The sequence below is a fragment of the Cottoperca gobio genome, chromosome 9 (assembly GCF_900634415.1).
Source record: "Cottoperca gobio chromosome 9, fCotGob3.1, whole genome shotgun sequence".
Lineage (NCBI taxonomy): Eukaryota > Metazoa > Chordata > Actinopteri > Perciformes > Bovichtidae > Cottoperca > Cottoperca gobio.
This window is the reverse complement of record NC_041363.1, coordinates 22,071,486-22,087,177: the sequence shown is the minus strand read 5'-3', so window position 1 is coordinate 22,087,177 and position 15,692 is coordinate 22,071,486. Positions and strand designations below refer to the sequence as shown.

The following is a 15,692-nucleotide window of genomic DNA, read 5'->3' as shown; positions in this document are numbered from 1 at the left end:
GGGGGCTAATTTAACTTAATTCTGAGCTTCACTGCTATCAAAACTATTGAGAGCCACCCACACTTCCCCCCCGAAACTTTGTCCCCTCACGCTGCCTCCCTCTGGTTCTGAGGGACACAGCAAGCGCCAGGGCCAAGATGGCGGCTAATGATGTGTAGCTCGCCAGGGGACTGAGGCGAGGCTGCCATTTCAGCCGGGGGAAGGTCCGCTTTGGGTAGCTAATGCATCCAAGACAGCTGGTGACACAAACCCAGCCGCCCAGACAATCAGGAGGACTAGTGTGTGTGTGTGTGTGTGTGTGTGTGTGTGTGTGTGTGTGTGTGTGTGTGCACACTGAGGAAGAACAAGATGATTTTCATGACTGACATCAGGACAACAGATCTCCAGTGGGCTTAATGATGATGAGAGAAGGATATGAAGATTAACAGCAAGCCCTGAGGAGTGTGTGTTTTCAAAATGTCTTTGTTTGTTTGTATGTGTGTGTAGGTGGGAAAGTCAATGCATGTTGTGTAAAAACACTCCCAATGCACATCCCATATTTGCTAAATATCCTGACTAAACAATATGTTTAATAAAGTTTGCAACAAACACAGAAGACAGACCTTCATATTACAGCAAAGAGGAAGCACTCTGTGTCTGTGTGTCTCTGTGTCTGTGTGTCTCTGTGTCTGTGTGTCTCTGTGTCCGTGTGTCTCTGTGTCCGTGTGTGTCTGTGTCCGTGTGTCTCTGTGTCCGTGTGTGTCCGTGTGTCTCTGTGTCTCTGTGTCTCTGTGTCCGTGTGTCCGTGTGTCTCTGTGTGTCTCTGTGTCCGTGTGTCTCTGTGTGTCTCTGTGTCCGTGTGTCTCTGTGTGTCTCTGTGTCCGTGTGTCTCTGTGTCTCTGTGTCCGTGTGTCTCTGTGTCTCTATGTGTCTCTGTGTCCGTGTGTCTCTGTGTATCTCTATGTGTCTCTGTGTCTGTGTATCTCTATGTGTCTCTGTGTCTGTGTGTCTCTGTGTATCTCTCTGTGTCTGTGTGTCTCTGTTTCTCTGTGTGTCTCTGTGTCTGTGTGTCTCTGTTTCTCTGTGTTTCTCTGTGTCTCTGTGTCTCTGTGTGTCTCTGTGTGTCTCTGTGTGTCTCTGTGTCTGTGTGTCTCTGTGTGTCTCTGTGTCTGTGTGTCTCTGTGTCTGTGTGTGTCTGTGTGTCTCTGTGTGTTCGGTGTTGTCTCTGTTTGTACGTGTGAGTGTTGTCCGTTGTGTCTCTGTGTCATGTGTCTCTGTGTCCGTGTTTGTGTCCGTGTGTCTCTGTGTGTCTCTGTGTCCGTGTGTCTCTGTGTGTCCTCTGATGTCCGGTGTGGTATTCTGTGGTGTCTCTGTGTCTGTGTGTCTCTGTGTGTCTCTGTGTCCGTGTGTCTCTGTGTCTCTATGTGTCTCTGTGTCCGTGTGTCTCTGTGTATCTCTGTGTGTCTCTGTGTCTGTGTATCTCTATGTGTCTCTGTGTCTGTGTGTCTCTGTGTATCTCTCTGTGTCTGTGTGTCTCTGTTTCTCTGTGTGTCTCTGTGTCTGTGTGTCTCTGTTTCTCTGTGTTTCTCTGTGTCTCTGTGTCTCTGTGTGTCTCTGTGTTTCTCTGTGTCTCTGTGTCTCTGTGTGTCTCTGTGTGTCTCTGTCTCTCTGTGTCTCTGTGTGTCTCTGTGTGTCTCTGTGTCTGTGTCTCTGTCTCTGTGTGTCTCTGTCTCTGTGTGTCTCTGTGTTTGTGTGTCTGTGTGTCTGTGTGTCCGTGTGTCTCTGTATCTCTATGTGTCTCTGTGTTTCTCTGTGTGTCTGTGTGTCTCTGTGTCTCTGTGTTTCTCTGTGTCTGTGTGTCTCTGTGTCTCTGTGTTTCTCTGTGTCTGTGTGTCTCTGTGTCTCTGTGTGTCTCTGTGTCTCTGTGTCTCTCTGTGTCTCTGTGTCTGTGTGTCTCTGTGTCCGTGTGTCTGTGTCTCTGTATCTCTATGTGTCTCTGTGTCTCTGTATCTCTATGTGTCTCTGTGTTTCTCTGTGTGTCTCTGTGTCTCTATGTGTGTCTCTGTGTCTCTGTGTGTCTCTGTGTCTCTGTGTCTCTATGTGTCTCTGTGTCCGTGTGTGTCTGTCTCTGTGTGTCTGTGTGTCTCTGTGCGTCTGTATGAACATCCTCTAAGGGCCAAGTGCCTTTTTCCACCTCCTCCGTCTCCATGGTGAAACAAATGAGGTTCCTTCCTCAAGGGATCATTGAGGAGTGTGTGTGTGTGTGTGTGTGAGAGAGACAGGCAGCTCCAGGTGTCTTTTGCAGATCACAGTGTTGTCAGGTAGCGTTAGGTGGTCCCTGCTGTCTCATGCACACTTTTGTTTGTTTTACACATCTGTCTGCCAAACACAAAAACCACACACAAACACACACACACACACACACACTCACAGCTGATCATATATGACATCATAGACTTCAATAAAACAAACGACCCTGACAAATATCAAATAAACAAAATTAATATATTCATCTTCACAAATGAGCCGAGTTTGTATGTGTGTGTACATTGTGTGTGTGTGTATGTACATTGTGTGTGAATGTGTGTACGTTGTGTGTGTGTGTGTATTTTTCTTTACAGAGTTATTAAGCTAACCCTAAGAGAGTGTTTCGCTGGTGGCCTTGGTTTACGTGTCCCAGCGCTCTTTTGAAAAAATAAAAATTTCAGAAACAAAAAGCTGTTGAATAATTCAGCCAAAGCATAAACTATGATCCTCCATGAATATTACCATTTTCGGTAATCCGGAAAGATTTTCTCTTCTTTCTTTCTTTCTTTCTCTCTCTACTGTAATAAAGTTGATTTCATATCTTGCAGGGAGCCACATGTTGTAGTTTCATATTATGTCATCAGAGTATTCATTTATTTTTATTTCTCATATTATATATGTATCTACTATTTCACTACTTAGAAGGGCCAAAAGTATGTGGACAGCCCTGTCTGCAAACCTTTGTGTACTCTTGGTCTGCGGCTGGTTTTCAGGGTTTGAGCCAGACACTTCAAGGTTAAGTTAAGGGCAATCCATGGAACTTTCCTGTTCCAGTTTGGTGTGGAAGACCTTTTTTGGTAATCCTGCAGACAGGCAGACAAACATACAAACAAACCAAGCCGAAAACATAACCTCCTTGGCGGAGGTAATTAACTAAATGTTGCTAGATGTCAATGTTAAAATGCAAAACTACACTTTTCTTTGATTAAATTACACTTTCTGTAATTACAAAATACAATCCAGTCAATCATTTGGGCACTACATGATGTAGCCTGTCAGTAAAGTAGAACATAAAAGGTTAAGAGGATGGAAGTGTTTGAATAGGAAAAGACACAGATACAGTAAAATCCACAGAGAAGAGAAGAAGAGAGCAGGAAAGAATAGTTAGAGGTCACACTGAGTTACAGCACGCCTCCTGCTGAGAATACTTTCCTCTTGTTCTTTTCTCTGCACTGTTGATGACAGAAGAGGGAACTTTCTGCAGATACGCAGGTGTCATGAAAAAAAAGACCCCAAACACACTTAGATTCCTTCATCAGCTTCAGATGCAGCGACAGTCAAGAACATGAACTAATCTGTGAACTGCTGATGAGGTCTGTGAGGGTGCAGAGGGAGAGACACATCAAACTTTAATGCAGATGGGGAGATAATATAATGTGATATCGTAATGCAGCACAGGCTTAACATTAGGGAATACAATTAAGCATAATGCAGAACATGACACAGGGTAGCACAGCACAGCACGACTGTAGCAAACTGCTCAATAAAATGGCGCCCCCTACAGTAATTCAGATTTAATTACAAGTAAACAGAAAGAAGAATTTTAACTCTTTATGACTGGCAGGTGGTCCTCAGGAAGTGCTGGTTCACACACACACACATCAGCATTAACTTCTTAAAGCCAACACTATTGAAAAATTAAAAGTTCTGGATTTGGATTTTATTGACCAAAGATTGAGGAACATAAATTGCGGCTGCACATGGTGGACAGAAGAGTCAGTGTTCAAGGTGTCCAGTTATCTCCAGATGAAATGAGTTACAGCGGGATTCCCATGGTTCTAAAACGACCTTTCCTCACCTTCACCTCCGCTGTCACGGGCAGATTGGACACATGAATGTGTGTTTGATTTCATTAAATCCAGAGAGAATCTGCAGCTCCCACCAGAGGACCATTTCCTTAGGTGACTCTGGATGAAACACGGCATCTAAAGGTACTTGATTTGATTCAAATAAATTTCAGTAGTAGACCACGACACAGGCTGAAGAGAGCGTCTCCCAGCTCTTCCTGGTCCTCCTTTATTGAGGGACCTTCCTCCTGATAGGCCAGCCAATCATGTAATCACCACCTAATTAGCTGACAGGTGAGAGAAGAGGGGGAGGAGAGAAAAACACAGCAACACCAACACACAACCTGCCTGGCACGTAACAGTTCCTTATAATTGTACATTTAATGCAGAATTGTCTACATTTCAGTCTCTTATCACACTCATAGAATAAAATGCTCTTTGTCTTATATTGCCCTTTATATAATGACTTGACAAATAAATACAAAGAAGAAGGTGTGTTTGAATCATCATCATCAGCCATGTTTTAAAGTTTGTTTATAGTAAGTTCTCGTTTCACAGACTTGAGCACTAAACCAGAAGTGAGTTATGTGTTATGTGTTAGACGAGTCCTGACGTACAATATACAATAATATGTTCTCTCTGCTGTGGTACAAGTGCAACAGTAGACAGCACAACATAGTCAACTGACACTTTCATTCAATGAGACATAAATACTGCGAGAACACCTAAGGTGGGGACATACCTAAACATGTACTGGGAGGTCAGGGAGAGCTCAGGTATGCTAGCGGTGAGTTAATGTACCTGGGAGCCAGAGAGAGACGGCCTCAAGGCCTCTGGACGGCATCAATATTACAGCACACAGGGCCGCAGAGGAGCCAATCAAATATTCATTCATCGCCCCTCCTCTCTTTCTCTTTCTTACAGCTCTGGTTCGCTCCAGATAGTGAAAACACACACAGTCTTTGTTCTCTTCAGCTACTTTAACCCTCAGTGTAGAGGCTCTGCGTGTGTATTCAGTGATTGCTCCTGGGGGAGAGCTTGGGTAAAGAGCTCCGTTTGGGGTCGAATGCAGACACCTAAAAACATTTTCTTGATCTTCAACACAGTTAGTAATTTATGTGACCCTAAACATTAAATCTTCCAATTGTTATGATTTAACTAAACACTTGATATCACAAAGAAGTACATGTACCATTAAAACTTTGAGTTCAAAGGTCCTGCAATAAAATGAAAGCTGTCACACAAAGTCCACGGATAGTGAGAGCTGTAATCAGAAATACAAGGGAACGCTGAACAAACACGTTTCTACTAAATCTCTTATATAGATGATATCTCTTAGATATATATAACAGCTGAAATAATCAAATGCACAGAGAGACACACACACACACACACACACACACACACACACACACACACACACACACACACACACACACACACACACACACACACACACTCGTCAGTTAAATGTCATGAAGAAGTTTAATCTTGAAAGAGTTTTACATGAGTGTCTTTCCAACAATCTTCATCGTCCTGTTAGTGTTTAAGACTGAGATTTCTCACACTGACCAGATCATCTCACAGAGGGAAACCGAGGGTTAAACATGTTGGAGTCCAGAATGAACGTCTTCTCATGTTCAGCTTGCAAAGTATCATGTTTCATCTGCTGGTCATAGAAAACATATGACTGCATTATTAAAGTCAATGATTAACTCATGAAGAAGAGAGAAATTAAAAGCAAAGTCTGACATTGTACAACAGAGCCTCGACACCATGACAGTGTGAGAGATTTCTATGGAACAATGAACATTTAGAGGATCGTAAGAGGCAAACTGAGGGGAAGTCAAAGTGGGTGAGTCTTTAATATAAGTATCATTTCTAAAAGCAAAAGATATGGCTGAGATAAGACTTTAAGAAAGTTTCCTGAACTTCCATCTGTTGCACTGGCTGAAGAATAAAACTGTAAAACTGGTTTCATGTCACTCAGCCTGTTGAAATGTTCAGTCAAAGACACAAACCTCTCCTTGTTTGTGCCTTTATGAGCATTTCCAACTCTTTATTTAGTGAACAATGAAATATAACTTCATCTTTTTTACTGGAGCGTCCTCTGTACTAAGACTGAGTCCTGACCGCTGCAGTCAATGTTCTAATCCGACCCGTGGCCCTTTGCTGCATGTCGTCCCCTGCCCCCCCCTCTCATCTCTCTTTGACTCTTCTATCAAATAACCAAAAGAAATAACTTTAAGATCTGCTTTTTAAATGATTGTACCTCTTGTGTTTGTCTTCCAACAGATACCTGTACAAAGTAATTGTCCCCAAGTGAAGGAAAAGTTCAACATTTCCCTCTGAAAGACATCCTGACGTCACCATCTGCTGGTGAATAAATGACAGAGCAGCATTTCCTGCTGTTGATAGTTCACCCTGTGACAGAGATACATGGAAACAAAAGAAGATTTTGATATTGTTGAACAGAGCTGAGACGCCAGGACAGGGTGTGAGATCTCTGCTGGAAAACACACGTCTGGAGTGAAGAGAAAGGACAGTAACTTGTTGAGTCTTGCTTTCAAAAGACAACAGGGACCGAGACAGATGGCTGAGAAAACCTCTCTTTTTGAAAGTTTCCTGAACTGCCACGTGTGTTCAGAGACTTTCAGAGATCCTGTGTCTCTGAGCTGCAACCACAGCTTCTGTTCCAGCTGCCTGCAGAACTTCTGGGAACAAAGTAAGAACAGAAACTGTCCCATTTGTAAAAGAAAGACCTCAAAAGATACATTACGTGAACTTTGCACTGAAGGAACTGGCTGACTGCTTTGCTGAGAGGCTGAAAGTTGGATCATCTGAGACGGAGAAAGGAGAGAAGAAGGTGGAGGTGTTGTGTAGTAAACATCCAGAAGAGCCTCGATTGTTCTGTAAGGATGAAGATAGAGCTGTGTGTCCTGTCTGTGAGTTTTCTCTCCACCAGAGTCACACGGTGGTTCCTGTAGAACAAGCAGTCAGTGAGCTGAAGGACCAGCTGACATGTGACTTAGAGTCTCTGCAGGACAAGAGGGACAAACACAAACAAGTGGAGGAAACATACAACGAAGTGATTCAAGAGTCCAAGAAGCAGCTGTTGTCCACAGAGAGGCAGATCAGAGCAGAGTTCAACAAGCTCCACCAGTTCCTGAAAGAGGAAGAGGAGTCCAGACTGGCAGCTCTGAGGGAGGAAGAGGAGCAGAAGGGGAAGACTATCAGCAGAGAGATGAAGATGATTCAGGAGCAGATCTCCTCTCTGTCACACAGTATCTCTGCTGTTGAAGAAGACCTGCAGAAACACAAGATGCCATTCCTCAGCAGTTATAAAGCCACTCAGACCAGAGCCAGAGTCCAGTGCTCACTGTCAGATCCACAGCTGCTCTCAGGAGCGCTGATAGATGTGGCCAAACACCTGGGCAACCTGTCCTTCAGAGTCTGGGAGAAGATGAAGGAGAAGGTCCACTTCAGTCCTGTCCTTCTGGACCCAAACACTGCAAACCGCTCTCTCTATCTGTCTGATGATCTGACCAGTGTGAGACGTGGAGACACAAAGCAGCAGCTTCCTGATAATCCAGAGAGATTCACTAAGTATGTTAATGTTCTGGGCTCTGAGGGCTTCAGCTCAGGGAAACACAGCTGGGAGGTGGAGGTGGGAGATCATCCTGACTGGAATGTAGGTTTGGTTAAAGAGTCAGTTGACAGGAAGGGAAAGATATACTGTTCACCAAAATATGGAACCTGGTGTTTATCACATCGCAGTGGGAAATACACTAATGGTGTTGGTAAGACTGTCAGAGTGAAGAAGAATCTCCAGAGGATCAGAGTCCAGCTGGACTATGACAGGGGGGAGGTTTCCTTCTCCGACCCTGAAGACATGACTCACATCTGCACTCTCAGAGACACTTTCACTGAGAAACTCTTCCCATTGTTCAGTATTGGAAAAGCTGGTGAAGCTAAAACTGCTGATATCAAAATGTGTCCCACTGAGATTTCTCTGTGGCGTTCAGGGAGGGTGGTGACGTCTCAGTGATTTATTAGGATTGTTATGTTGGAGGTGGTTTTTTGTCAGTTACAGATAATTCCAGTTAAATGTTTATAGATGAGAATGGTGTAATTGTAAAGTACATGAAGAAAATGTAGAGATGCAGGTTAAAGAAAGAATGAGATGTGATCTCTTTCAGCAGGTCACATGATGGATCACGTTCCTTGATTGTTGTATAATATACAATATATTTCCACAGCACAGAATGAGAAACTAAAGCATAAATGTCGGCAGAATTATGTGTTGGTGGTGTAAATGTGCTGCAAGAACTGGGACGAGTAGATTCCATGTGTTCATCTTATTGTACTTATATCTACAAATGTTATTTTCCCAGACATGAGAAACAACCTTTTGTATCTTAATACAGTCATATTGTTTCTCCAGTGTTTTGATAAAACGTCAGGTCTTACTGTGCACAATGTAAGAACAGTGAATGTTAGTGTAATAATTCACCTGTGATTTGTTGAGCGTGTGTGACTGTCGACATATTCTATATATTATTTCAGTTTATCCATAACAATAAATAAATCTTCTTTATTTGTGCTTCTTTGACTGTAGAAGATTCTACAGGAATAACCTGATGAAGTTTATATTGTTCTTCAATGTTTAATCCATATTAGAGGAGCCCAGAATGGCAAGAAAATCAAACATCAAATATTGACTTTAAGATTGTGTGCATTTGGGCTGCGACTAAATATTATTTCTGTTATCAAATAATGTGTTGATTGTTTTAATCAAAATATCTTTAAAGTGTGAAAAATGCCAAATAAAAACATCAAAACGTCAAATTTGAGCAAATGTTTGGATTTGTTACCTGATGAATGATTTAAAGGATTGATGTTTTAAATCGGCAGCGATATGTATTAGTAAGTACAGCTGGCAGTTCATTAAACAATGTAACAAGAAGTGTCATTTCTAATAATATGTATTAAAATGTTGAGTGCAAAGCCCTGACCTCGTCTTTAAATTGTGGATGTTGAATGTTAAAGGTCGCAGTGGTCACCTTCACCTTGATCACTCACATTAATCTGTATCTTTATGATCGCACAGCAGCATTCATTTCATCATTCTTCAACATGTGCTGTTTGTTTCTGTGTGTTGATGTTAACTGTCCATTAGATGTGAAACTTCCCATCAGCACATGAGTGTGTGTTGGATGAACTGCAGGATTTACACTGTGGATTCACGTTACGTTGGATTCAAAGACTCGGATGTTTCCTACCTGGTCGCGTCAACACATTAATGAGTTCATTTCTGTCAATACAAATCAAAGCTGAGCTGCAATTTGATGTGTTTGCACACAGGAAGAGATTCACTTTTCTATTGAAATGATCCTTTTATTGATAACAGCTTAACACATGTTCCTGAAGTTATAGAAACACGTGTAGCACGTAAGAGAACAGAGCAATAATCCAAAGAGTCAGAACTAGAGGATTAATATTAGTCTACAGAAGAAAAGCCAAAGTGACAAAAAGAGACAAAGTAGAAAGAGCCAACTGCAGAGAAATGATTGCATCAGGTTGGAAACAGAGGGAATGGGAGAACGAGTGAAAGACACCCTACGAAGAGAAGCCAACTCAGTGTTGTCAGTGCAACTTAGTCACTGGCTGGAGAAAGAAGATGGCCGAGGTTCAGAGTGAACACAGTGGCTCCAGCTGATCTCAGTAATGCCTCATCTGACTAAACAGCTGACAGGAAGGCAGCAGAGAAGGACACTTATTGTAGTTTATATGTAGGGCTGCACAATTAATCATTTCCTATCATGACGTCAGCTTTGATCATTCATACAGAATCATGATTCTTCCTGTGTTGCTACTGTGGCAGTGGGGTGTGGTCATAGCGCCGCCTGCTGGGGAGAGTCGGGAGTGGCTCAGCTGGGGATCAGACAGCTGGACAGAACCAGGTAATCAGCAACACTATATAAGCATGATGGTAACCTGCTTCTGTTCTCTTGCAGTAGACTGAGTCCTGGAGGGCCCATGAGAGTCTCACGGCCACACCGCCCTGAAAACACCCGAGCTCCTCCCGGCCGGAGGATTGTTATTTTTGGCTGCTTGAAAAGTCTGAGCATGTTTGTAATCAACTTTTCCTTTTCCTGTACTTCCTCTCTTCTGTCATTTTTACCTGGCTGTGGACAGGAGTCTTCCACAGGTACATTTCATTTAGTTATGAATGCACATGTTTCTGATTTAAGGTAAATAAAGGAGGACGGTTTTTTTCCTCAAAATTGCTGACACTATTTATTTATGTTTCTCCTGATATCTCTGCTTCCATGTGGCGCTCCAGGTGTTGTCCAAAGTGCTTGGACGTGCCACTACTCCATCCTGTTCCGGATGCTGATGCAGGTGATCATGTGTCTCTCCTCCCCTCCCTCTCTTCTTCTCCCTCTCTATCTGTATGCATTTATGTAAATGTATGTTACTAACTCATCATCCGGGGTATCATCCCATAGTGTCTGTCTCTCATGTGGCAGGTTGCCTCTGATAAAGTTTACGTCAGGATCAGGAATCGTGGCTGCGCCTGCTGCCCTGGTCCTGCTAGACACCGGGAAGCCTTTTTGACGTTTTCCTGGATTCATCCATACTTTCTCTTTTTCAACACAACATCATTTTCTGTCAAATGTTGTATTTGTACAATGTTGTTTATCCTGTACACACGACATCTATTGCACGTCTGTCCGTCCTGGGAGAGGGATCCCTCCTCAGTTGCTCTCCCTGAGGTTTCTTCCATGTTCCCCCTTTAATGATGGGGTTTCTTTTAGGAAGTGTTTCCTTGTGCGATGCGAGGGTCTAAGGACAGAGGGTGTCGTAACCTGTACAGTCTGTAAAGCACATTGAGACAAATTTGTGATATTGGGCTATATAAATACATTTGATTTGATGTTGTTGGTGCCGTGTGAGAAACTCTTCCCATGGTTCAGTATTGGAGAAGCTGGTGAAGCTAAAACTGCTGATATCAAAATGTGTCCCACTGAGATTTCTCTGTGACGTTCAGGAATGTAAGTGTTCGTTAAGACTTCAGTCTGACTTCACTGTCTGTCTAGATCTCATTGTAATAATCAAGACAAACAACAGAAAATCCAGACAAATATGATGTTAATCCTCAAACTGCATTACATCATCTGCTCTTCAACCTTCCTGCAGGTTTACAGATGAGCCTGGTTAGCAGCATGTTGTGTTTAATCACCACAATGTAACATTTATTGTCTCCACTAAACCAAATACTTTGTGTTCACTTGTGATTCTTTAACTTTTGTCTTCAGACGTCAGTTTTAGTTTGTTACATTTCTGAATCTTCAGATGAGTTATTTTACATTTGCTCATGTTTTACTGTCAGAGTTTGACACTTTACACTCAGAGTCTCAGTGTATTCAAATGCATTGATTGTTTTTGTTTTGTTTTTCAGCAGAATTGATTTGTTGTTATGAATTTTCTCCGTCTGAAATGATTTATGCAACATGGTTTCATGTGTTTATTGTCTTCATGTAACTTACTGTAAACACATTGTTTTAATCTTGAGCCATGAAGGATGTAGTTATAGTTTGTTTATCTAAAATCTCTAAAGATGGGAACTCCTGCTCTTGACTTTCTGTTTTCTCTTTAATGGATGTCTTCAGAATATTTGACGTTGTTTTGTGAATTCTCTGCTTTGTTGGCGTTTCAGAAATAGATTTAGTGTGTATGTCATGCCACCTCTTAAAGACAATGTGGATACAAGATGCTGAAACTTTATCACATCATCAGGAAACAAAGTTAACAAGTCAAAGCTGTTAATTATCCTGGTTATCAACATCTAGTGTTTAGTCAAACAACCTTGTATAGTAGAATCAGTCATCACTTTTAGTTTGGAGAGTTTTGGCTCTTTTTATGAATGAGTTCAGATTTGGATTTGTTGTTTTACTCTGAGGGAACAAGTCATTTAATATACTTTTATTTGAGTTCAGTCTTAATTCTTACAGTGCTTCTGCAACCTGTAGCCTATATAACATTGTTTGTAGTGTTTACATGGTCAATAACATGAATGATAAATGACAATGTCCAGTTTTAGATCAACATAAAGGAAATACTTTCTGTACAATTTACTTTAATGTGTTTCATTTCTAAATGAACTAAATCTTTATAAAATGTACATCATGCTGCTTCACATGATTATTTATTAAATAATCAGCAGTTTTATTAAAATGTTATCTCTGAGGTTGTTTCCTTTCTTTACGTCAAATATTCATGTGACAAATTACAAAACATACAAACAATGAAAGATGATAATAAAACCAGCTTTTACTAAAGAAACTTTATTTAATCTCAACACATTAATAATTAAACCTCTTTTTATTTGTATGTATGGACAGCCAAACCGTATATATATCTGTTATATACAGACTGCATATAAAGAAGCTAGAACAGCCTCATGCCACCCTGATGAAGGCTACAGTGGATATAAAACGTTTACACACCTTATAAAATTGCAGGCTTTTCAAACGTAAAGACAGAAATAATAACAACGTAGTAAATGTTTGACTTGTTCCACCAAACAAACACAAATACAGTTAAAAAAACAAATAGTTAATTATTAGGAAGAAGACGTTTTTAAAAACTACAACACCCTGATTGCGTAAGTCTGCACACCTCACCCAACGAACACTTTGTGAAGCACTTTGTGCATTTATTACAGCAGCAAGTCTTTGTGAAGAAGTCTCTATTCACTTTGCACATCGACACTTTGGAATTTGATCTTCTTTGCAGAAAAGTAGAAGTTCCTTCACATAGCGAGGGGATCTCCTGTGTACAGCTCTCTTTAGGTCATTGCACATGTTTTCGATGGGATGGAGGTCCGGGCTCTGACTGGGACATTCCAAGACTTTGATTTTCCTTTTCTGAAGCCACGCCTTGGTCCACTTGGATGTGTGCTTTGGGTCATTGTCATGTTGGAACGTGATATTCCTCTTCCTCTTCATCTTCATCTTTCTGACAGCAGGTTTTGTGCCAGAATATCTTGATATTTGGAGCTATTCATTCAAGCAGCCCAAAGCATGATGCTCCCACCACCACGCTTCACAGGCGTTTGGTGTTCCTTGGATGATGAGCTGTATTGAAACATATCTTAACATAGTTCAACCTTTGTCCCGTCAGACCACAACACATCTTCCCACATGGTTCGGGGTGACTCAAACAGGCTTTGATATTTCTTTTTGTAAGAAAGGGTTTCCGTGTTGCCACCCTACCCCATCGCCCAGACATGTGCAGAATACGGGAGATGGTGGTCACATGCAAGGAGGGACCAGTACCTGCCAGAAATTCCTTTAGTTCCTTCAATGTTGCCGTTGGCCTCTTGGTCGCCTCCCTGATAAGTCTTCTCCTCGTCCTCTCATCAACTTTGGAGGCTCGTCCTGATCTTTGCAATGTCTCTGTGGTGCCACATCTTCTCCACTTATTGATGGGTTGACAGTGCTCCACGGTACATCTAATGCAGGGGTGTCAAACTCAAATACAGACCGGGCCAAAATTTAAAACTGAACAAAGCCGTGGGCCAAGGTTGAACAAATTAACCTTTTAATAGGGACCCAAACAAGTTTTGCATTGAATATTGAACAAGCAAGGCTTATATAACTTTATAGTGACATGCAAAATCGAGTTTCAAATAATAATAATAATAATAATTAAAAAATATCAATGGCATATCAAATAAAATTTAAATAAAAATTGAATGCCTCTTTTCTATTTGCAACCTTCTGAGGTAAATATCAAAATAAACTTTTTCCACAGGCTAATAATATATTTGAAAATAAAATAACAATAATGAATGAATCAAACATTCAAGCCTTGAAGTAGCAAGAGAAAGTGCATGAATAAAACGTTAATTATTGCTCAGTTTGCTACACTGATTTGCTTTAACACTAAATATGGAACAAGCAACGCTTATATAACTTAATAGTGCAAAATCAACTTTCAAAAAACGAACGAAAAAACATCAATGGTATATTAAATAAAATTTAAATAAAAAATGGAATGCCTCTTTTCTATTTGCAGCCTTCTGAGGTAAATATCAACATTAACTTTTTCCACAGGCTAATAAATTTGAAAACAAAATAACAATGAATAAATCAACCATTCAGGCCTTTTTACTGCTCAGTTTGCGACACATTGATCTAATCTGATGTGCCCAAGCCAGATACCTGGCATCTTTTCTTGGATACTAGTTCATTAATGTCGGGGTTCAGGCTTTGAGCTGAGGCAACCTTCATTATCGAACGAAGGTGTTCATCAGTCAGACGTATCCTGCGAGACGTTTTCGTCATCTTCATTGAGGAGAAAAGTTGCTCACATAGATAAGTGCTGCCGAACATGGAGAGCAATTGAGCAGCTTGGGTGCGGAGCTGAGGCATTGTGTCAGGGATGAATTGTGGAAACTGTGCGGCGCCAAAAAGCATCATACTTTGACTTCAGCGTGTCATCACACTGGAGTTCAATCAGCTCCATTTGGAGGTTAGTTGGTGCTTTTTCCACATCAACTGCGAAGGAATTACTAAACAGTTCAAATCTACATTTCTGACCATCAAAGTCGCCAAATCGCCGGATAAACTCAGCGCCGAGTACACTGAGTTGTTCAGCAAACTGTGCGCACACGGCGGTAGAGATCTGCGTTGTTATGGTTTGGCAGCAGGGAAATGGCCAAGGTTTCCTTGCAGCAGCTGATTCTCCCACAGGCAGAGTTTAGTTTTAAAAGCTCTCACTGACGAGTACATATCTGTGATGATGCGGCCCCGCCCCTGTAGCTGCAGGTTCAGCGCATCAAGATGGCTTGAGAGGTCACACAGAAAGGCCAGCTCACACAGAAACCTTTGCTCCCAGAGCTCTGCTGTGTCCTTCCCTTTGCTTTGCAGAAACTGACATATTTCTTCACGCAGCTCGAAAAATCTGTTCAGTACTTTCCCGCGGCTGAACCATCTCACCTCTGTGTGATACGGCACGTCTGTGTGTTCCGAACCAAACTCGTCCAGAAAAGACTTAAACTGGCGGTGATTCAGACCTTTGGCTCTTATAAAGTTAACAACTTGTGTTACTGTGGTCATAACATGTTCCATCTTTAGGGCTTTAGCACACAGTGACTCTTGATGTATGATGCAGTGATAAACAGATAGCTCACCTGCACAGTTCTCTTCCCGCATCCTGCCCACCAGTCCGTTCTTTGTACCACTCATCGCTGGCGCACCATCAGTGGTTAATCCCACGAGTTTATCCCACGGCAGGTTTATTTCAGTTACACATTTGCAAACCTCCTCAAAGATGTCCTTCCCTGTGGTTGTGCCATGCATGGATTTAAATCCCAAAAGCTCCTCCGGAACACACAGATTTGAGTCGACACCGCGGATGAAGACTGACAGCTGCGCAGTATCAGACGCGTCAGTGCTCTCGTCCACAGCAAGGGAAAAAGAAACTAAATCTTTTCCCTTTTCCATCAGCTGGTCACAAGATCACATGTGCGCTCAGCTATTGTGTTCCTGCTCAGGCTTACGTTTGAAAAGGCCTGCTTTTTCTCTGGGCACACTTGGTCACAAACTT

The 15,692-nt window shown here is 41.8% G+C and overlaps 1 protein-coding gene and 1 pseudogene across 1 annotated transcript in view; one reads left to right on the top strand and one right to left on the bottom strand.

Moving 5' to 3' along the window:
* The window catches only part of hs3st1l2 (heparan sulfate (glucosamine) 3-O-sulfotransferase 1-like 2), a 31,658-nt gene extending 27,424 nt beyond the window's left edge, over positions 1–4,234 (bottom strand). Inside the window, exon 1 of the mRNA XM_029440072.1 lies at positions 4,085–4,234. The gene's annotated coding sequence lies outside the window, so the exon portion shown is untranslated. The remainder of the gene's footprint in view (positions 1–4,084) is intronic.
* A 2,168-nt stretch (positions 4,235–6,402) lies between these two features.
* Positions 6,403–9,080, top strand: LOC115013307 (nuclear factor 7, brain-like; annotated as a pseudogene).
* The last annotated feature ends 6,612 nt before the right edge of the window (positions 9,081–15,692 follow it).